This window comes from Castor canadensis, chromosome 14 (genome assembly GCF_047511655.1).
Source record: "Castor canadensis chromosome 14, mCasCan1.hap1v2, whole genome shotgun sequence".
Taxonomy (NCBI): domain Eukaryota; kingdom Metazoa; phylum Chordata; class Mammalia; order Rodentia; family Castoridae; genus Castor; species Castor canadensis.
In genome coordinates this window covers 92,693,140-92,714,589 of record NC_133399.1, presented here as the reverse complement: position 1 = coordinate 92,714,589, position 21,450 = coordinate 92,693,140, and the positions used below count along the sequence as shown (strand labels likewise).

The window sequence follows — 21,450 nt, the reverse complement described above, 5'->3', positions numbered from 1 at the left end:
TTCTCCTGTATTCTTTTGCCCAAGGGCAAAGAGATATAGCCAGAAACACTTTGTGACACAAGGGTGAATAAGCTGTAAAAGCCAGGTTTCTTGGAGATGTCTGGATCAGACAGTGCTTCTCAATTTGCTCCCCAGCAGAAGACATTTGTCAGTCTAGAGACATTTTGGTTGTTACAACTAAGAAGGGATTTGTATGGAAATGTAGTAAATAGAGGCCTGGAATGTTGCTAAACACACTATAATGCCCTGGACAGGCTCTCCCACAACAAAAAAATCTCCAGCCCCCAACATCAACAGTGCTGAAGTAGAAAAACCCTAGTTTGTCAGTTATTATAAACAACAATCTGCTGAGCTTTTCAGTAGAGGCAGTTGACAAGGTCTTCAAGTGTCTAGGGATTTGGAAATTTTTTAAGGTGATGATAGTGAATTGCCAAAGAAGAAATTCTTTGAAGGCTAGTCCAATGATTGCATTAAAAACTGAAATATTTTCCACCTTTCATTTGGTTTGCTACAATACACCAACATGCTTTCGCCATCGAAGAAAAGGAACTGCTGACCTCATTCAGTAGCAGACCTCTTGGCTACAGCAGCTGACAGCTCACCAGATTTCTCTGGAAAGACTGCCCAACACAAGCTGTGCCAGGGCAGCTAACGCTCAGGGAGGCGTCAGCGCTGGGGAGAACGGACATGAAGGCAGTTATGGAGGTCAGTGTTGTCAGCGTCTCCTGTTTCCCAACTTTTCATTTTTTTTCTCAAACCTGATTTTCCTGGGTAACCCTTGCTAGCTGCTCTCCTCTCTCATCTACCTCTCCCTGACTGTGCCAGTTCTTTCAGCAGTTCTACCAGAGTAAGAATTTCACTGCCTCCTCCCATTACCCACCACACAGGAATCTACTGAGTTAGGAGAATTCTCATTAGCCAAAGAGGAGAGTCACCACTTGGCCTAACAGTGCTCAGGTGACTCATTAAAGTGCTGTGGAAAATGCAGAAAGGGTGAATGAGCTGAAGTTCAAGTGGGAAGGTCACACTGTAAGTGGGAGAGAACCACATGTGGGAGATAAGACTCTGAGGACTGTCATAAGAATTTCATTTCCTGATACCTTTTCCAGGGCCAAGGTCTTTTGGGTAGAAACTTGGTTGAGTCATTCCGAAGGTGAATGTCACACTAGCTCCCCCTGTTGGATTTGGGGTCTGGGAATGCTCGCAGTGTCCATTCCTATCAGCACTGCTCTCAGAAGCTTACGCAAGTCTGAGTCACCAAATTTGCTTTTCTTCTCCCCGATCCTAAGCCAGATTCCTGCCAGGATCCTTAGTAGCCCTGGGAGTTTAGATTTGTGGAAAAAATCCCCAGAGCCAAACTCCTGGAGCTACAAATCAGACATTATCCTAAGAGTCTTCAAGGGAGCAGGCAAAGATGTGCATCCTAAAGCCTTGTTACCACCTAGACATCACCAGATGTTTGTCTGCAGACTTTTACAGAGAAAAGGAAATCACTTCAAATTCTTTTAAAATCGGACTCTGTTTATAATTCTTCTCAGGTTACTTCACAAAACTCAGGGGTTTTTTTTTATGTAGAAAGAACAAGGTTTTCTTTTATAGCCTTGTTCAAGCTTTATTAGAAATCCCTTCAAGTAAATTATTTTCATTCAGCCAGTTTCTTCTTTCAGGTTTTCTCTTCTGTGATACAATAGATTTGTAGCCTTAGGTGAGGTGATTTTTGTGATTTACAGAACTTTCATCCGTTCCTTGGCAGTGAATTTTCACATTTGAGTTACAAGTTGAACTTAAAGGTAGAGTTTCTATATAATGCTAGGTGACGGGAAATTTCTAGCACGAAACGGGCTACTGTCAAGCATAAACTTACTGGTTTCTCAGAGCTGGTTTCCTGGGCAACGAAGTTTTTATTCCTTGTAAAGTGCTTTAATGTGCCATAATTTGTCATTCATGATTGAAATATGTGATAAATTATGCTTCTAGAAGTTATCTCTATGATCCATGTCTGATCTAATGGGAGCAGTTACATTCCATTGTAGGCAGGGTTCTTGTCATCTTATCCCCTCTGGGCCAGACAGGTGTGGCCTAAGCCCTAGTCTAGGTAGGAGACCTCCAAGGAAAGCCCAGGTGCTGCAAGATGCTTCAAGATGAGATCAGAAATTGGCCCAAATCCCTCTGAGTCAGAATTCTGAGTCATCTTTTTTAAGGTGATTCCATATCCACTTCCTTCTGTGACTACCAGTGCCTATGCACTGCAGTTAAAAAATCCTTTCCTAGGATAAACAAGTCTGAACTGTCCATTCCTACCTCCCAGCACACACACACACACACACACACACACACACACACACACACACACCCCTTTTCCCTCTTCATATTTGAAAGCTCAAGAAAGAGAGGAAAAGGTTGAAATTTCTGCTCAGAGCTGACACTTTATATCACAGAGAGGAAAGGGAAGTTAGGGAGTTCTTAAGAATGAAAGGCATAGTTGCTAAATATCATTGTAATCCGGATATTATCTGAGCCTCCTTTGCAAGAGAGAATCCAGCCTAATGGGCCCTCTGCCCGTGCCAAGAATGAGAAAGGTTTAAATTCTTGAAGGTTTCTGAGAACTCACAACTGATCCTTTTTCTCATGATCCACTTTGTTTCCTTTCAGCATATATGTGTGCTACCTCTAGTTGGCTTCATGTCAACCTGAGTGTAAAACCCAGTCCATTTGCACAAAATGTCATATGATGATATAATTTCCAAACCTTCCAAGACTGGCAACCTTTCACAGGTTGACCAGAAGTCTTAATGGTTCCACAAAAGTCTAGTGATACCTAAAGGATATCTAAGCATTTGTCCAATGCATAGCTCTCTTCCTCAGAAAAATTCAGACCAGCTAGCACTGCCTTACTAAAATGGCATCAGAAATCCTCAAAGATAGCACTTACTTTCTATATAACAATGGCACCACACTAATCTATTTTTGTTTATGTTGTCCATTTAAAAATCAAATATTTAGTGCCAAGTAGTAGGTATATAGCATTTTGAATTTTGTTACTCCAGTAGGAATAAGGAATGATTTCTGGGACCTATCCTGGAATGCCAGGAAGAGGATGTGCAAGAGACTGGCAGGGCTTCTAGGAGGTATCTATGGTATACATGAAGATCTTGGTAATAACTGGCCTAATTTATAATAAGTGATCTATACTTCAGCTCAAATAGGCAGAAGAACATCATGCAGTGAGTGGGTTGAAATAGGTGATGAAGAGCATTCAGAGGCTTGGCAGAGTAGCTCAAGCTGTAGAGCACCTGCCTGGCAAACATGAAGTCCTGAGTTTAAACCCCAGTACCACCAAAAAAAAAAAAAAAAAAAAGAGCATTTGGTCTTTACTCAGAAGGAAAACTAGTATATGTGTCCTTTCTATCAAACTGTTGTCTTAGACCCTTTCAGCTTCTTGCCAGGAGAGATACTGAAACTGTCTCCTCCCACATGATGGCATTAGAGAGATTGCAGCAATACTGTGAGACTGCATGATGAGGTACACAGAACATGGGGTTTTACAATCAGATGATGGACTCAAGTTCCAGTGAGCCAGATGTTCATCATTTAGCTAAGGGGGTCCTTATCCTTTGGATTTCCCAATTTATGAAAAGAGGGTCATAATACCACACTACAAACTCAGTGTGAGAATTAGATATGTAGGTATATATTATAACCTGATCTATCAGAGACACTCAATAAAAAATAGCCACCATGTTTATCATGATAGATTCCTGAGTGTAACCTGAGAAATTCATTCAAGTCAAAGTTTACATGTGATTAACTCTATTTCTATAGAATATTAGTATATCTTTGTAACCATGCTTTTAGAAATTTCAAAACTAGATGACTTTCAGTGTAAAATTCCTGACCAAAAGTCTTATGACTTTCTCTTTCCTAAAAGATCTTCATTAGATTTTCTTTTATGATAATGACTGACTATTCTGTTCTTAATTTAGTCCTTAGGAAATATTGAATGTTTCCTTTGGAGAAAAGGGAATAACTTTTAAAGTATTCCCTTTAAAGTAATATAATCCCAAAAAGTCACATATTTATTTGAGAAATTTCCAAAATAGTATGGATGAGTGAAATAAGCCATGGAAATGCTACTGTTAGTACTTTTAAGAATTTCTGTGGACTTGAAGAGGTCATGAAGAAGAGTCCTGTGACCTTAAATATAAGAGAACTAGTCTCGTGTCCCTAGCTCTCTTATAACATAGAAAACATATATATGAGAACTAAATTTATAGGGAAAAAAAATCAAGAGAAATCTTCCCAAATCAAGAGAAATTTTACTCAGGGCCTACAGCATGTGGAAGTATTTTTACTTTGAGACTTCAGGAGCTATTTAACTTATGCTAAGCAGATGTGCATTGAAAATGAATCAGTAGAAAATGAATATAAAAATTAGGACCAGACATAGTGAAGCACACCTGTAATCCCAGATACTTAGGAGGCAGAGATCAAGAGGATTGTGATTCACAGTCAGCTTGGGAAAGAAATAGCAAGACACCGTTGCAACCAACAAGCTGAGCATGGTGGCATGTGGTTCAAGCCTATGATCTTGGCTTAATAAGAGGCATAGGTAGGAGGATTGTAGTCCAAGACCAACTCCGGGGAAAAAGTGAGAGATCCTTTCTGAAAAATAACTAAAAAAAAACATGCTGGAGGGCGTGACTCAAGTGGTAGAGTACTTGCCTAGCAAATACAAGGCCCTGAGTTCCCCATTACCCATTACCACCAAAAAAGAAAATGAATATAAAAATTAATAAATACAGCTGTTTCTAAAATTCGGCAACTCCACTGCATGGAGATCATCAAGTCAAGTGATCAAGTTAAAATGTCTATTTTATTTAGCTTTTTGACACTAATTCTTTCATTTTGATGTATTCCTTGTATTTGTATCACTCTTTTTTAAGGTAGCAATTTTAAGTACTAAAAAAAAAATAATAAGCTCACTTTAGCCTAATCTGTGTAGAAGCCAAGTTATAAAGAATAATGCTATTATAGTGTGTGGGACAAGTCTTACAGGACCAAACTTGAAGAGGAATCTAGGTCATTGTCCTGACAGATTGGTGCTATAAAATTTTGAAGAGTCTTACATGTCTAGAACCATGCTGGATAATCACGTGAACTAAGGCTTTGCTTCAGAGATTTACAGTTGAATAAAATGCAGCATAATTGCCCTTTTCCTTTAAAAAAAAAAAGTCAACTATGCAAAAATTGTTACAAGAAACTGAGATATAGCACACAGTAAAATGATTGGTTCCCAAAAAATCTCTATAAATTTTACTTTATAGATTCTGTTGGATTTTTTTAAGTAATGGTAATACATTTTTTAATGTTTATGGTTCATTTAATCTAATATTGTCATATGGCTCCCCCTCTTCATGCTTATAAATTCTCATCTCTTTTATTAAGTTTTTTTTCAACACAAAGTTTCTTGGATTCTTTCAAATATAGTGGGCTATTTACTCCAGCTCCTTCTGCTACATTTGTGCTAATTAAAGAGTAAGAGAGAGTCCTTGGCTCCCCTTCTACTCCGTATATGTCTGTTCAGCCAAGAAAAAGACTTTGTTTAGTAGAGAGATTACCAATAACCATGCAAAAAGGAGAAGAAAGTCCAGATAAAACCATGGATAATCAATAATGTAGCTTTGAAATTCAGATCAAAAGTACATGCCTTCTTCCACATGAAATCTCAGACTTTCTCACTAGGGTCTCTGAGCAAGTTATCCATCTAGCCCAGAAACTAAAGGAGGACAGAAAGTGGAAGGACTCCACAAGAAAATTGGTCATCCAGAAAATCATATGAAAATATGCACCTCCGTGGAACAGAATGAAGGACATCCTCCATTTTAAAAAGTGATGTCCACTTGTCAGTGAACAGATGTATCACTGAATCTCTGAAGCAAAGCCTTCTTTGCTCACATGATTATCTGGCATGGTTCTATACCATTGTAATGATGAAAAATCTAAGATATAAACAGTGGTTTCTTAATTATTGCCTTTCATAAACACAGTGCTTATGAAAAGATATTTCTTTAGAGAGTTTACTGGAGGGTGTGAGTAAGGGGTCATCTGGGTGGTTTCACAGCTTGGGACATTGATGACCCCTTGGTTTTATTACATAAAATGTATTATTATTGACTCTTTTACATTTGTCAGTTATGATTAGGAAAACTCTTGAAATAGCAAATTAAATTAGAAGAAACAGAGCCCATCAGAAAATAAAGGTTATTTTCTGGTCCTGGGAATTTAACTCAGGACCCTTATTACTTGTGCCATACCTCTAGTCCTCTTTGCTTTTAGTTTGTTTTTCAGATAGGGGCTTAAGCTAACTTTGCCTCAGCTAACCTAGAAATGTTATTCTACCTTCCGAGTAGCTGGGACCACAGGTATGCACCACCACACCCAGCTTGTGTTTGAGATAGGGGCTCACTAACTTTTTTCCTCTGACGTGGAATCAGGATCCTCTCATCTCTGCCTTCAGAGTGGCTGTCATTACAGCTGTAAACCACAACACCGAGTCCTGGGTTCTTCACTTTTTAAAACAACTGGCCAGCTTTGAAAAAGAGAGGAAAGGTAAGGATAGTGTTAGACTTTGTCTGAGGTGGAATTCACCTATCAGTTAGTAGCAAAGGGTGGAATAAAGGAATAAAAGTGTAAGAGGAGACAGTGTCCTACAAAATAAATACGAATCAAATGTCTGCACCCCAGGAAATGAACTCTTTCTCCATATTCTTATATACAGCTAAATAAAACCAGTGTGTTGATACCATTCCACCACCCATTTAAGTAGAAAGGTCAGGCATTTGTAGTCAGAACAACTTGGAACTGAATTCTGGTTCTGTTCTGTGATCTTAGTCAGCTGGTCTAACCTCTCTGGCCCTCAGTTGGGATACCTTACAAAGGAGCATACAGTGGTTTTTTTGTGAGGATTTTACATGCAGCTGCCGATGATTTTTATATACAAATGACTGACTGTTTTTATGTTTCTGAAATCTGCCAGTAATGCCTTACAGCTTATGTCTCCAGAGACATCCCTGTAGTGTTTGAAACTATACCAAATTCAGTTTTAATCTGCATTACATTCAAGTAGATAGTAGGTCAAGGGCAGGGTTAACATAACTAACTCCCTGTGGAATTATCAGACTTGCTGGGCTAATGACTTTCTAAAAGAATCCCAATGAATAGACTCTTCTTGGAGAATTATCTATTCTAAGTAAATGAATTATCCATTTCACAGCTCAAGGTCAAATGCATTTGAAGGAATCATTGTGGAATTCATTTTCCCAAGTGAATGATAAATGAGCAAAAGACCATGGATTAGATAAATTGACTTGATGTCATTAAAGACCTACAATGAATGTTTATCTGTCCTTGACCTCCAGGAGGATGAATTGTGATGGGGCTTGAGGTTATTTGCAGTCTTTATTGCATCAACTATTTGGATCCTTTAACAATACCAACTATTAGTGTTTAACAATGCAATATTAGTGTGCATGTCTAGAACCTATAAAATACCAGACTACTTTAACTTTCTCAACACTGCTATGTTTTGGAAAGTCTAAATGAGATACTTATTCTTCCAAAGCATGATGATTTATGGAGAAGATCTGTGCTACATAATGACCAGATGGGATGACGCCAGAAGTGCATGGCGTTGTAGCCCCCCAGGGATCTTCTTTCCTCCACAAAATCACATCATTTACTATAAATGCCTAAAAAGCTTTGAAGCTTTTGACCAAGACGCTTATTAGGTATAATTACACAGATGAGTATTTGTTAAAATAAGTGCACTGTCATTTTGATGCCAAAATGACATGCCTCTCTATACATGTTAGCAGTTTTCACTTTGTGAAGTGTGGTTATATGGAATAAATGTGTTAACTCATTATAGAGAAACAAGGCAGTGTGACAATGTTCTTGGCTCTTGAGAGTGAAAACAATATGAACTTAGTTGTGAAGGTGCACAATATGAGAAACTAAGAATAAAAATCTGCCACAGTGTGTTATTATTGTGTACTCAACAAAAGACCTTACTTTTGGTTATCACAAAAACAATCTGTATCACACATCTTTTATTATAGATGCAACTCTAATAAGAGGTTTTGGTGTGCTGGGTATACTATTTCATCACCCATTTAAGTTAAGTTTATAGATTTTATGCACACTCCAGAAAAGTGTCTTGAGTACCTACTGTGTGGCAAAGCCTATGCTGAGTTTTGTGGATGAATGTTACACAGTTCTACTATAAGATGCTCATAGTCAATGGAGAGTGATGCATTTGTACATTACATTGTAATCTACCTTATGTGCTGTAGAGATCTCTGAACCAAATACTACAGAAACATCATTGAGGAAGTGAATAATTATTCCTTGGGAATCTTACTGTAGCTAAATTTGAAATGGGCCTTAAAGGTAAGAAAGTCAGTAACTAAGGTTTTGGTCCTGGAGGAGGCTGTTGACTGAACCAACTGTGTTTGCATGTAGGCAGGCCTCTCATCACTTGTATGAGTGCATCCATCATGAATGCACAGAGACAAAAGCCTGAAGACATTACTTTTGGATATGTCAGCCTAGGAGAATAAGAATGGGGCATGGACGGCACAGATAGGTTAGGGCTGTAATTCCTGAGTTATTTCTCTATTTTTTTCAGGAGTTTTACCTTTTACTTTAATTTTATTTGCATATATTAATTGTTCAAAGTAAGGGGGTTCATTATGACATTTCCATACATACATATAATGTACTCAAATCAACTTCACCCCACTATTACTTTCACATTCTGCTCTCCCACTTTTCCCCTTCCCTTTCCAACATTTCCTTTTCCCCATTCACTTTCATGTCCTCTTTTTTTATTTCTTAGATTTCACATATGAGAGAAAACAGGCAATATTTGTTTGTGTGGGACTGGTTTATTTTACTTAACATAGTGATCTCCAGTTCCATCCATTTTCCTGCAAATTACATAATTTCATTCTACTTTATGGATGAGTGAAACTCCTTTGTGTATATATACCACATTTTCTTTACCCATTCATCTGTTGATGAACACTTAGGCTGGTTCCATAATGTGCTTGCTATAATTAGTGCCACAATGAACGTGGGTATATAGGTATCTCTATAGTAAGCTGACCTTGATTCTTTTGGGTTATGCCCAGGAGTGCTATGGTTGGATCATGTGGGAGCTTTATTTTTAACTTGAAGAACCTCCATACCAATTTCCATAGTGGCTCAACTACCTTACATTCCCTCCAGCAGCAAATAAGTTATTTTTTCCCCCTCATTCTTGCCAGTACTTGGTGTTGTTTGTTTTCTTGATGATAGCCATTCTGGGACAGTTTTTCATGTATTCATTAGCCATTTGTACTTCTTCATTTGGAAGAAGTTCAGTTACATTGCCTAGTTATTGATTGGATTATTTGCTCTTTTGTTGTTTAATTTTCCATGTTCTTCATAGATTCTAGATATAATCCCATGTCAGATGAATATCTGGCAAAGATTTTTCTCCCATTTTGGAGATGACCTGTTCACTCTGTTGATTGTTTCTTTTGCTGTATAGAAGCTTTTTAAGTTAATGCAATCATATTTATCAATACTTACTCTTAGTTCCTGATCTACTGGAGTCCTATTCAGAAAGTCCTTGCCTATGCCTATACCTTGAAGTGTTTTCCCTATATTTTCCTCTAGTAGTTTCAATTTGAGGTCTAACATTAAGGTCTTTGATCTATTTGAATTGATTTTTCAATTTAAAGAGTGAAGAATGGGGATCTACTTCCAGTCTTCTACACCACTTGTTTAAAAGGCTGTCTTTTACCTCAATGTACATTTTAGCACTTTTGTCAAGAATTTAGATGGCCTGAACCAGTGCATTGGCTCAAGTGTTAAAGCTCCTGCTTAGCAAGTGTGCAGCCCTGAGTTTAAACCCTAGTACCATAAAAAAATTAGATGGTTGTACCTACTTGGGCTTATTTCTGGATCTTCTTTTCTATTCATTGACCTTTACATCTACTTTTATACCAATACTCTGCTGAGTATAATTTGAAATAAGATATTGTAATACCTCCAGACTTGCTCTTTTTTGCTCAAAATTCCTTTGGCTATTCAAGGTCTCTTGTATTTCCATATTAATTTTGTAATTTTTTTCTATTTCTATGCAAAAAGTCATTGGAATTCTGATGCAGATTGCATTGATATTTTTATATCACTTTTGGTAATGCAGCCATTTTAACAAAATTTATTCTGCCTACCATAAACATAGGAGGTTTTTCCCATCTTCTAGTATTTTCTGCAATTTCATGCTTAACTGCTTTGTATTTTTCATTGTAGAAGTCTTTAACATCTTTGGTTAAGTTTATGTCTATACATTTTGAGGCCATTGTAAAAGGGATTGTTTTCTTGATTTCTGTTCATTATTGATATGTAGAGAAGTTACTGATTTTCTATGATGATTTTATATTCTGCTAATTTGCTGAAAGTGTTCAGATCTAAGAGTCTTCTGATGAAGTATTAGGGTCTTTCAAGAGTAGGATGGTATGATGTACAAATAAGAATAATTTGTCTTCTTATTCTAGTCATCTCCCTTTATTCCTTTCTTTTGCCTTATTACTCTAAGAATTCAAGAACTAAGTTGAATATGATTAGTGATAGTGAACAACTTTCTCATTCCTGATTTTAGAAGGAATGCTTTCAGGTTTTCACACTGAATGTAATATTGGCCAGAGGTCTGTCACATATAGGCTTTATTATGTTTAGGTATGATCCTTCTATTCCTAATTTTTCCAGGGCTTTTATCATGAAGAGATGTTGAATTTTGTCAAAGGCTTTTTCTGCATCTATTGAGATGATCATATCATTTTTGTACTATATGCTGCTTATGTGCTGTATTGCAGTTACATATTAGCATATATTGAACCATCCTTGCATTCCTGGAGTGAATCCAACTTAATCATGACATATGATCTTTTTAATGTGTTGTTGAATTTAGTGCACAGGTATTTTATGGTCTTGCAACTGTGTTCATCAAGAAAACTGGCTTACAGTTTTCCTTTTTTGTTGTGTATTTATTTGGTTTGAGTATCAAAGTAATAATGGCTTCATAGAATGAGTCTGGTAGTGTTCCTTTCCTTTATATTTTGTGGAAAATAGTTCTGTTTGAAAGATATGGTGGAATTCAGCAGTGAATACATCCATTTCTGGACTTTTCTTTGTTGGGTGACTTTTTGTTACTATTTCAACCTCATAGCTCATTATTGATCTGAGATTTTTTTTGTATTTTTTGATTCAATTTTGGCAGGTTGTGTGTGTCTAGAACTTCATCCACTTATAGATTTTCCAATTAATTGGCGTATAAAGTTTCAAAATATTGTATAATAATCCATTGGCTTTCAGTAGTATCTATGGTAATATCACCTTTTATTAATTTGGGTATTCTCTTTCTTTTGGCTAGTTTGGCTAAGAGTTTGCCAATTTTGTCTGTCCTTTCAAAGACAGTATAAACATTTGTTTTCATTGATTCTTTGTTTTGTTCTTTTAGTTTATAGTTAATCAATTTCATCTCTGATCTCGATTATTTCTTTCCTTCTGCTAATTTTAGGATTGGTTTGTCATTGTTATTCTAAGACTTTGAGGTACATCATTGGGTTATAGAGCTAAGATCTCTCTCATTTTTAATGTAGGAGTTTATAGCTATATACCTCCCTATTAGAACCACTTTCATTGTATCCCACATGTTCTGATATGTTGTGATTTCATTTTCATTTGATTCTGGGATTTTTTATTGTACTCTTAGACAATGAAAATACAAGTCATATAGGTTGGGTCTATTCCTTCACCAGTTCCAAGTGCAGAGTAACTCAAACCTTTAGAAAAAGAAAAAGGGAAGAAAAACTAGAATCAATAATTTCTAAAGAAAAAAAAATTTACTATCTCTGAGTTGGAAAAAGTAAGCTGAAGTATATAGTTTTTTGATATTTTTGAAATTATATTTATCTCATCTATTTGAGTCAACTCTTATTTAAGCCTCAGTGTACTATATTTAATACTTCTTTCAAAATGCTGCTGTCACCAAACACAGTGGCACATGCTTGTAATTCCAGCACTTGCTAGGCTAAGGCAGTAGGATCAAGAGTTTGAGGTCATCCTGGGGTACATAGTGATATCCTGTCTCAAAATAAAACAAAACAAAATGCTAGTGTCATTAGGTGAGCCTAATAAAATTTAAATATTTTTGAATAAGAGAAAAAAATTATATCACAAGCAAAGTTAAAGAACTAAAAAATAATTGGAAAAAAGGATTTGAAGCATGATTGGTAGGCAGAAGGACAATTGTTAGGAAAAGATAATAAAAGGAAGTTCCATAGAAAATAATCACATTAAAATGCTCAGCTTAACTCCTAATGAAAGAAATATAAATTAAACACAAAGGTATCCCATACATTATCAGATTAGCAAGTATATAGAAGATTTTAACACTACCTAGAATTGGCAAGACTGTATGGAAACATACACTTGGACAGTGCCAAAAACTGTTTGAATAGGTGGCTCAATTTTGTGGCTTATGTTCACATTCTAGGTGTGTGTCATGAATTTTATTTTATTATTAGCACATATTAATTTTATTAAAAGATTTAATTGTGATATTTCCATACATGCGTATAATGTAGTTTGATCAAATTCACCTCCTTTTTTACTCTTTCTTATTCCCTTTCCTTTTTTGAACAATTTTAATGGGTTTCATTATGCTATTTTCATGCATGCATATAATATATTGTCATCATATTCACCAATAAATAAATAAATAAATAAAAATTTAAAAGGTTTTTAACTACTGCTCAAAAGCAATTACCATGACTTCTGTCACATAAATTACCTTCTCTATTCACATTCACGTTTCCTGGATGAATTTCCTAGACAACCTCAGTTTGCAAATCACTTATACCATTTTTAATTTTTATGTAGGATTTGGTTTTTTATTCCTCTGTATAAGTGCAGTGTTGTGATCAAAACTTTAGGACAAAAGTTGCTGGATGTCAGTGACTTACACCTATAATCCTAGATAACTTGGGAGGCTGAGATCAGGAGGATCACAGTTCAAGGTCAGCCCAGGCAAAGTTTGCAAGACTCCAGCTCCAAACTCCAAAATAACCAGAGCAAAATGGGCTGGAGGTGTGGCTCAAGCGGTAGATCTCCTGCTTTGCCAAGTGTGAAGCCCTAAGTTCAAACCCCAGTCCCACAGAAAAAAAAAAAAATAACTTTAGGACAAAAGTAAACCCAGAAATTGTCAGGAGTTCTTGAGTAATGCCTTAATAATCACGACTGGGCGATCAGAACTATTTCCAGGGCATTTCGCTTAGAAAGCAGAATAATTATATTGAGGACATTGTCATGGTCCAGTGGAGAATATAAAGAAATTCAAACCTGCAAGTTGTTACAAACAGGTTACAAATGACTGCAGTCATCTCTGAAGACAATCATGGGCATGTTCTAGAATATTGGCAGAAATGTTTCCCTTAAAAAGAAAAAACCAACTCCTAAAGAAGGACTTGGTGTCTGTGATGCAATGTCAACCTTGCCTGGGGAGAAGGGAATGTGCAGGCTTGTCTGTGAGCTGTCTTTAGCATAATTTTCTAAATGATGCAAGGATATTAAGAAATCAATGATTTATTACTATTTCCTTGTGTCTCAATATTTTCTTTTCTGCAAGTTTGGATTTGTCTTAGGATTTTTTAAATAATCTTAGTTACAACACAGGTCCAAACTGCCTAGCTTTTCACTAAATTATTTATTTAACAAGATCCAGTAAATATTTCTACAGGCACATCACATTACATAGAGACAGAAAGAACCATCTATCCCAGCCCAGGAGGATAAATGGCTCATTTAAGGGCAGAAAGGTTTGGGTATGAATGGCACCCAGGTGAACAAGTTAGTTATTGGTCATTTTGGTCACCTTTGCTCCAAAAGGCTTCTAGGGCATTAGCTCAATTTGTATATCATCAGAAAGCAATGACTCATAAATTTTATTTGTATATAATATCATACATAGCTTGTTAGAAATAACTAACCACCTCTACTACCACCACCAACCCCACCACATGATTCTGACTCAGGATCACAGTGGGAAACCCACCTTAGGGCTTCAGGTTTACTCTTGAGAAAGCTTCCCTGTACAAAGCCAAATCAAACTCCCACTTTTCTCTGAACAGATTCAACCCTCTGCTTCCTGATTTATAAAAACAGGAATGATAATGCATTGTTCAATAATCTGCTTACTCAGGTTAGTTTAAAGTAACAGACCAGCAAAAACCCTTGTTCCTTCCTATTATTGCTTATACTCTCTCTACAACAAAATTAGAAATAAGGGCAAAATAGTTTCTGCTGGGTATTGAGGGGGGGGAGAGGGAGGAGGTGGAGTGGGTGGTAAGGGAGGGGATGGGGGCAGGGGGGAGAAATGACCCAAGACTTGTATGCACATGTGAATAACAAAATAAAAAATTTTAAAAATTATATAGGTGGAAAGCCGGCAAAAAAAAAAAAAAAGGACACAATTGGGATATTAAAAAAAAGCAAAGCCTCAGCAATTGCACAACCTGGTTTAGAGATGTGAGAATCCATTCTTTGCTGGATAAGAATACATCAGAGGCTCCAAAGCCTAACAGTAGCTCTAGAACATCCAAAAGCAAATCCACAATCCTGATGAGTTCATGACTTTCCCTCACTTCTACTGTCTTCCCTCTTCATTATTTCTTCCTAACTCTTATCTATCTAATTTCTCTCCCCTTTTTTCCATGACATAATTTTTACCTTCTAATAGTCATCTGCCAGAATCTCTCTATTTCAAAGCTCCTCGCCCCTCTCTGCTTTCTAACCTCTGAATCTTACCAAGACAGAAGGGGGCACTACAATAGGGTAGGACAATCACAATCTGAATAGATTCTGGCTACTTTTTTGTAGGCTACAAGTGAGTCTGTAAATATCAATGTTTCTTTCAGACCCTTGGTCTAGCCAGTTGGAGCAAGAGTGGCAGAGATGCATGGTAGAGCAACTAAGCAGAATGAGATTTTGGAAAGGACAAATATCTATCAAAAGAGGGCTATGTGTTTGCCAAACAAATACCTTGCAGACCATTCTTTCACTTACCCATCCGGCTATTTGGCCTCTGCTAGGCATAGTGATACATGCCTGTAATTGCAGCACTCAGGAGGCTGAGGAAAGAAGATCAAGAGTTCAAGGTCTGCCTAGGCTACACAGGGAGACCCTATGTCAAGGAAAACAAGAACTCGGAATGTAGATCAATAGTAGAGCACTTTCCTGTCATACACAAGGTCGTGTGTTCCATCCCAAGCACCACACACACACATACACATACGCGTGCACACGTGTGGCAGTCTCTGACCTCAATGTAGTGAGGGTGATAAGCAGGTAAATCAACAAGTACCAGCCAGTGTGGCATCTGCCACTGAGTATATTCAGGTCTTTAGGAACCCAGAGAAACCAGGGGTCCAGAAGACCTGCACACTGAACTTTGAACTAAGTTCCATCCATTAGTTGAGAAGTAGGAAAGGAACTCATGTACAAGCACTACCAGTTGGGAGGGCACAGTGGATTCTCCTCTGTGCTTGGTTGGATGTGTTCCAGCTATGTGCTTGGATATCTCCCACTTGTCTTAATTACTAAACTCCAAGACTAGAATCCTTCCCAGCCATTTCAGAATCTGCAAGGAAAATAAAAACACAAATTATCTTGACGAGTAAGGGACTATTAGTATCCATGAGTCTCAGAAAAATATGGTTCCTGGAAGGCAGCTTTGGGGAAAAACACACCCAGCTGAATGTACCAAAACCATGCTCTGATATTCCCAGACATGGATTAACTGCAATAAATAGCAATTCTGTTCTTATCAAATACAACATTTATCTCTAATTTATGAACTGACCCTGAGGACCCTTGAAAGAGTCTGAGCAACTCACTGCCATCTGGAAACTCCCATTGTTTATCAACATTGTAACAGACCAGTTAAACATTCTTGACCTGGCTAAGTCACAACTCAAAGTATCTCAAGATTTATTTTTCTGAGGAAAAAAATACTTCAGTCTTTTTGTTCATCTAGCAATCTTATAATGTAAACTTTATATCCTAAAGTATTGTTAAAGCTATTGATTTGCTCCTGAATGACTTGCAAAAGGGTGGTCAAATGTCCTAAAGGCAAAAATGTGTCTGATTAACTAATTATGGATGTACAATTCTATCAATGACATTGTACTGCATATTATTTAAAAAACTACAGGAAACAGTCATTTTTCAAAATGCAAAGAAGTACAGGTTTTTTCTATGTCTTAGGTACAACTGTTTAAGTCTGTTTACTATGTTTTGCTGGGAGATTTCTTATGATCTTTATAGTAATCCTCAGGTTACAATATGTTTTCACAAAGTGGTAGGGACAAGTATTGTTCCTTCTTTACAAACAAGGTTTAAAAGTTAATGATTTGTCCAGTGGTGCACAGCTGGTAAAAGTTGAACTGGTCTTCACTTTCAGCACTTCCCCAAATGTTCACAGGGTGCAAAAAGGTTGTATGGCCAAAGTAGTTTGGGAAATGCTGAGTTAAAAAAATTAAATAGTTCTTTTCTTATTACAGACATCCCAGACATCAAATATGTGTTTTGTAAATCACTAGGAAGAAAGATGGAGTCTGCAGCAGCTCCCAGACATAACCATTTTATCCATAAATATCTCGTGGACTTAGTCATGGCAAATGGCAAATGCATTCTGTGATAGAATGCGTATAATATAATAACTCAGTAAAGAGACTGAAAATTAGCCCTTAAGAAACTGGTTTATGAGAACTATAGTGAAAACCAAGAAAGGAAAGAGCCTGACAAATTCTTTTCTCTTTATTGATTTTTTGCAATACTAGGGTTTGAACTCAAGGGCCTCATGCTTGCTAGGGAAGCATTCTATGCCACTCCCACAGCCCTTTTTGCTTTAGTTTTTTCAGATGCTTTTGCCCCCTGGCCTCAGACCATGATCCTTCTCCCTCCACCTCCCAAATGCTGGGATTACAGGCAGGAACCAGTATACCTGACTCAGTCAGAAAAATTCTATAGAAGCTGAAGTATTACACAGTAACTTTAGTTAGGTTACAAAAAACAAAAAAGACACAGCTACCACAAGACAAATTTCCCTCTTCCTCAAGGACACTGTTAGCAGAGGTCCGAGAGCAGAACCTATATTCGTTATCTTTACTTTTCTCAGTTCTAATTCAAACAAGAAAGGAAGCCAACCAAAGAGTCTCATTTTAACTTAGGAAACACCCAACACCCAGAGAAGCCTCATAAACTCTTATAAGCTGAAAGTTTAGCATAACCACTGTAGCAGTCACTTCCACAATCTGCAAAAATGATGTACCAGTGCCTGAATCTGAACATCTCTAGACATATCAAATAAGCACATCACAAATAAAGTTATGTTAGCAGACAGTCTGCTTCAGTCACACAGAAAAATTGGAGAAAGCAGAGCAAGCATATATCTGTAAAGTGTAAGTTTATTATGTTGCAATATGAATATTAATAGGGCATGTGATTTAAAAGCCAGAGGATTTGATAAAGTGAACGTCTCTGAGAATGCCAGTGACCAGAAAGGACTTGACTAGGGAAAAGCTCGCTACCCAACAATGCCATTGGTGACTCATCCAAAACCCAGACACAGGCCTAATGAGACTCTGACAGAATGCCTGGCAGCCTCAATTCTATTCAGCATGGTGAACAGAGGGTAGGAAACAAGTTCTCCATGAATTCAGTTTTCTGTAATGTTCTGTTGTTTCTACAAGTCAAGTGGTAGCATTACATTGGTCAAAGGATATCTGATCTGACACTGGTCAAGTGAGGAAAGAAAAACCCCACAAAGGGAGTTTGCTTTTTTTATTGTTTAATGAAAACCCTTGCACTCTAAAGACTTATTTTTAAAACCAAATTCTTTTTTTGTTGAAAACTGTACTTTCAGTTCAGAGCAAGAGCAATCAAGTACTGAACTTAGCCTTAAATGAGTTGCTTCTACCCAGTCTCACTATGCTCAGATTGAGGTAATTCCTATGTTTTAAGCCCCCAAAGCAGTGGTTCTCAATCCTGGCTGAACATGAGATTCATTTAGGGAATTTTTTTTTAATGTGCATCCTGAGACCCCATTCTGGATCTCTGGGGATGGGATCTACATTCTCTAGCTGATTCTAAATAAAAGTCAAAAGCTTCCAAAGGCTGTTGTCACATATGTGACTAGCCAAGTAGGTCATCTAGTCTGATCCAAAAAGTTCCAAGAATTTAAACATTAAAAAAAGTCTTCCACTACTGATCATCATACAGTCAAGTGTTTAGGACCAGCACATAGAATACTAAAAGACAGGTCACTGCTCAAGGAAGGGAATGTAGTAGTGATCAATATTGGTCAGTAAAACCCAGGGAAATAGCACACAGACTGAGCAAAAAAGGCTGGACCAAGCATGAGCTCTGCAGAGCTTTCTGGAGACTAGTCTTGGGATCCACTAATGAGCATTTTTGCTGCTCCTAGTTTTTATCACTACTACCACCTACATTATCATCACCACCACCAATAAATAAATAAATTGTTTTCTTTTCATAAAAAGTTAGGTAACATAAATGATTGTTAAAAAGGAATTGCTACCACCAGAGGAATTCACTTTGTATATTTTGGCATTCAGAGTTTGTGCTATGCAAATGTAAGTATAAGTGTTTATTCACTTTTTAGAATTTGCCTAATTATTATCTTAGGTAAATTTTCTAAAAAAATTAATTAAAAGGGATATATAGGTCAGGCATGGTGGATCATTCCTGTCATAACAGCCAGGTGGTTGGCAGTGGTAGGAAGATCTCAGTTCTAGGCCTGCCTCAGGCAAACACGGAAGACACTATATGAAGAATAAACTAAAGCAAAAAGGGCTGGAGTCATGGCTCAAGAGATGCTCGAGTGGTACAGCATTTATCCAGAAAATGCAAGGCCCTGAGTTAAATTCCCAGCACCACCAAAGGGTGTGGAAGGTAATATATATTTTTTAATTTCTATAATCACTGCCCAAGGGCCTTCCATAAAGTTTGTATTAACTTACTACTCCTATAAGTGATGCTCTTTCTCCAAGTTTTTGCCTATAAAGTGGACTAGAAGTGAATTTTCCATTTTATCAAAATGAGAGTCAAAAATAAAAACTTATTCTTACCTTAAATTTTTTTTTTTGGATGGTGCTGGCCATATAATCCAGGGCTGTGAGCCTGCTAGGCAAGTGGTCTACCACTGGGCTACATCCTCAGCCCTGTATTCCTTTGATTATCAAAGAGAGTCTTTACATTTTATTTTTTTCTTTGTATATATTATTAGCCTGTAATAGCTGCACATGGGGATACACTGTGATATTTGCATGTGCGCTTACAATACATCTTGATTAGATTCACCTCCTCCATCATTCTCCCTCATTCTCCCTCCCCTTCTTAGAACAATTTCAACAGATTTTGTTACACTATTTTTTTATTCTTCAAGAGTTAGTATTGTTCTTGTTAACAGATAAAAACAATTATCAACATGAGTAAAACAATTTGCACCAGATCCTACTATAAAAATATACAGTAATCAAGATTTAAAGTATCATCTAAGGTTTACAATAATCTAGTACAACACATAATCTAGTCATCTTCCATTCAACATGAGCAACATACGGAAGTCTAGACCAGTAATCAGTAAAATTTTTCTGTGATGAGTGAGATAGTAAATATTTCAGGTTTTTATGACATCAGGTCTTCTATAACTACTCATCCCTGCCCTTTGTTGCATGAAAAGAGTCACAGACAATATATAAATTAATGAGTATGGCTGTGCATTAATACACTTTGCTCATAAAATCAGGCAGTGAACTAGAGTTAGTCCGTGGGCCATAGTGTACCACCCCTGATCTAGATACATGTGACTTTTTTCTGTTTAACAGTATTTGTTATTCATTTAATGATTTTATGTAAATGGTATCACTCAATATTTTGGGAGGTGGGCTGCTGAGGAGTGAATCTAGAGCCTCATACATGCAATTTTTATTCTTATATCATACATACTTATGCACACTTAGTTTAAATATCACAGTGTTTTATACATTTTAGATGAGTCTCAGTTTCCCAGAGAATAATGGATCACATAATCCATTTAAAACAATATTTGCAGTGATATCCCTTTAAAATAACATTTTAAGGTGCAAGAATTTTTTACATATTTAGTAAAATTCTAACACCCTTGGCTTACTAAGACATTTTGCTGATTTTATTTATTTCTAGTCTGTCTTTTCTTTTTATGCGATCACTACTGTTCTTAAGGCCCTTCCAAAGCGCTCATATAATCCTGGACTTGAAAAACTGTAGCCAGCCCACATTGGTACTGGCATTCCAGTACCAACGTACAAGCCTCCAACTCATAGAGAAGGTGGGTTGACTTTTTTTCTAGTATTTTCTATGAATGCAGCACAAATACCTTTTTTTCAATCCACAACTTATTTTATACTCTGCAGTAGAAAGAGGAAAAGACAGGTTTGTTGTTATTGACCATTTTCATACCTGAGTAGTGCTGCTGCCGCCTTCACATCCTTACTACTCAGGGTTACTGGCTCAGCAACGCCCTACTCGCCATAGTTCAGTGGGGTTGAAGACCAAGGTTGGCCTTGTGTCCACGCTTCCTCAAAGGCACTTTCCCCAACAAACTATTTATTCTGGAAAAAGATGGGGACTAGGTGCTGAATACCCCAACAGCTCAGTGCTTCCCTTTTGACTTCTTATTGTGACTCTCTTCAGAGCCAGGAGCAGGAACACTGATTCCATACACTCTGCGGACCCGACATACACCAGGAAAACCTACACTGCTAAGAAGTGGGTGAGAAGACTAAAGGATCTCTCTTTTCGGGGAAAATCTGAGATTTTGTCTTGCTCATGACATCTAGTTCCAAAGATTTAAGGCATAAAAAGAGCAGACATGCCAACCATTTTTTTAAAGTAAGAGCAAAAAATATCATATACTTTAATGCATTTACTAATCTATGCTAAGAACTTAATACTACACAAAAGGCACAAGGAGATGGAAGTTAAAGAGGGAGTACTCTATAGGTGCCTGCCATGAAGTTGAGAAAAGATGCAAATTAATAATACAGGGGAGTGAGTAAAAGGAAGAACAGGCTGTGCAGACTATAAGCCATGCCCATAGAAATAAATTTAGGATGATAATGAAGGCTGTTTCTCTCTTCCATATTCTTTCGGGAGTCTACCTGCCTCCTCTTTGTTTCCTCTGCACTTGCTATAGTTTATTTAATAGTTTTTTAAACAATAGTGACTGGGGATGGTGACTCAAGCCTGTAATTCTAGCTACTTGGGAGGCTGAGATCAGGA

At 37.1% G+C, this 21,450-nt stretch overlaps 1 protein-coding gene across 7 annotated transcripts in view; it reads left to right on the top strand.

Moving 5' to 3' along the window:
• The window catches only part of Palld (palladin, cytoskeletal associated protein), a 383,132-nt gene that overhangs the window by 87,722 nt on the left and 273,960 nt on the right, over positions 1-21,450 (top strand). The window contains exon 1 of one of the 7 annotated variants that reach the window (XM_074055019.1): positions 531-705. The exons of the other annotated variants lie outside the window; for them this stretch is intronic. The gene's annotated coding sequence lies outside the window, so the exon portion shown is untranslated. Of the gene's footprint in view, positions 1-530; positions 706-21,450 lie in introns of those variants that run through there. 7 annotated transcript variants of the gene reach the window in all.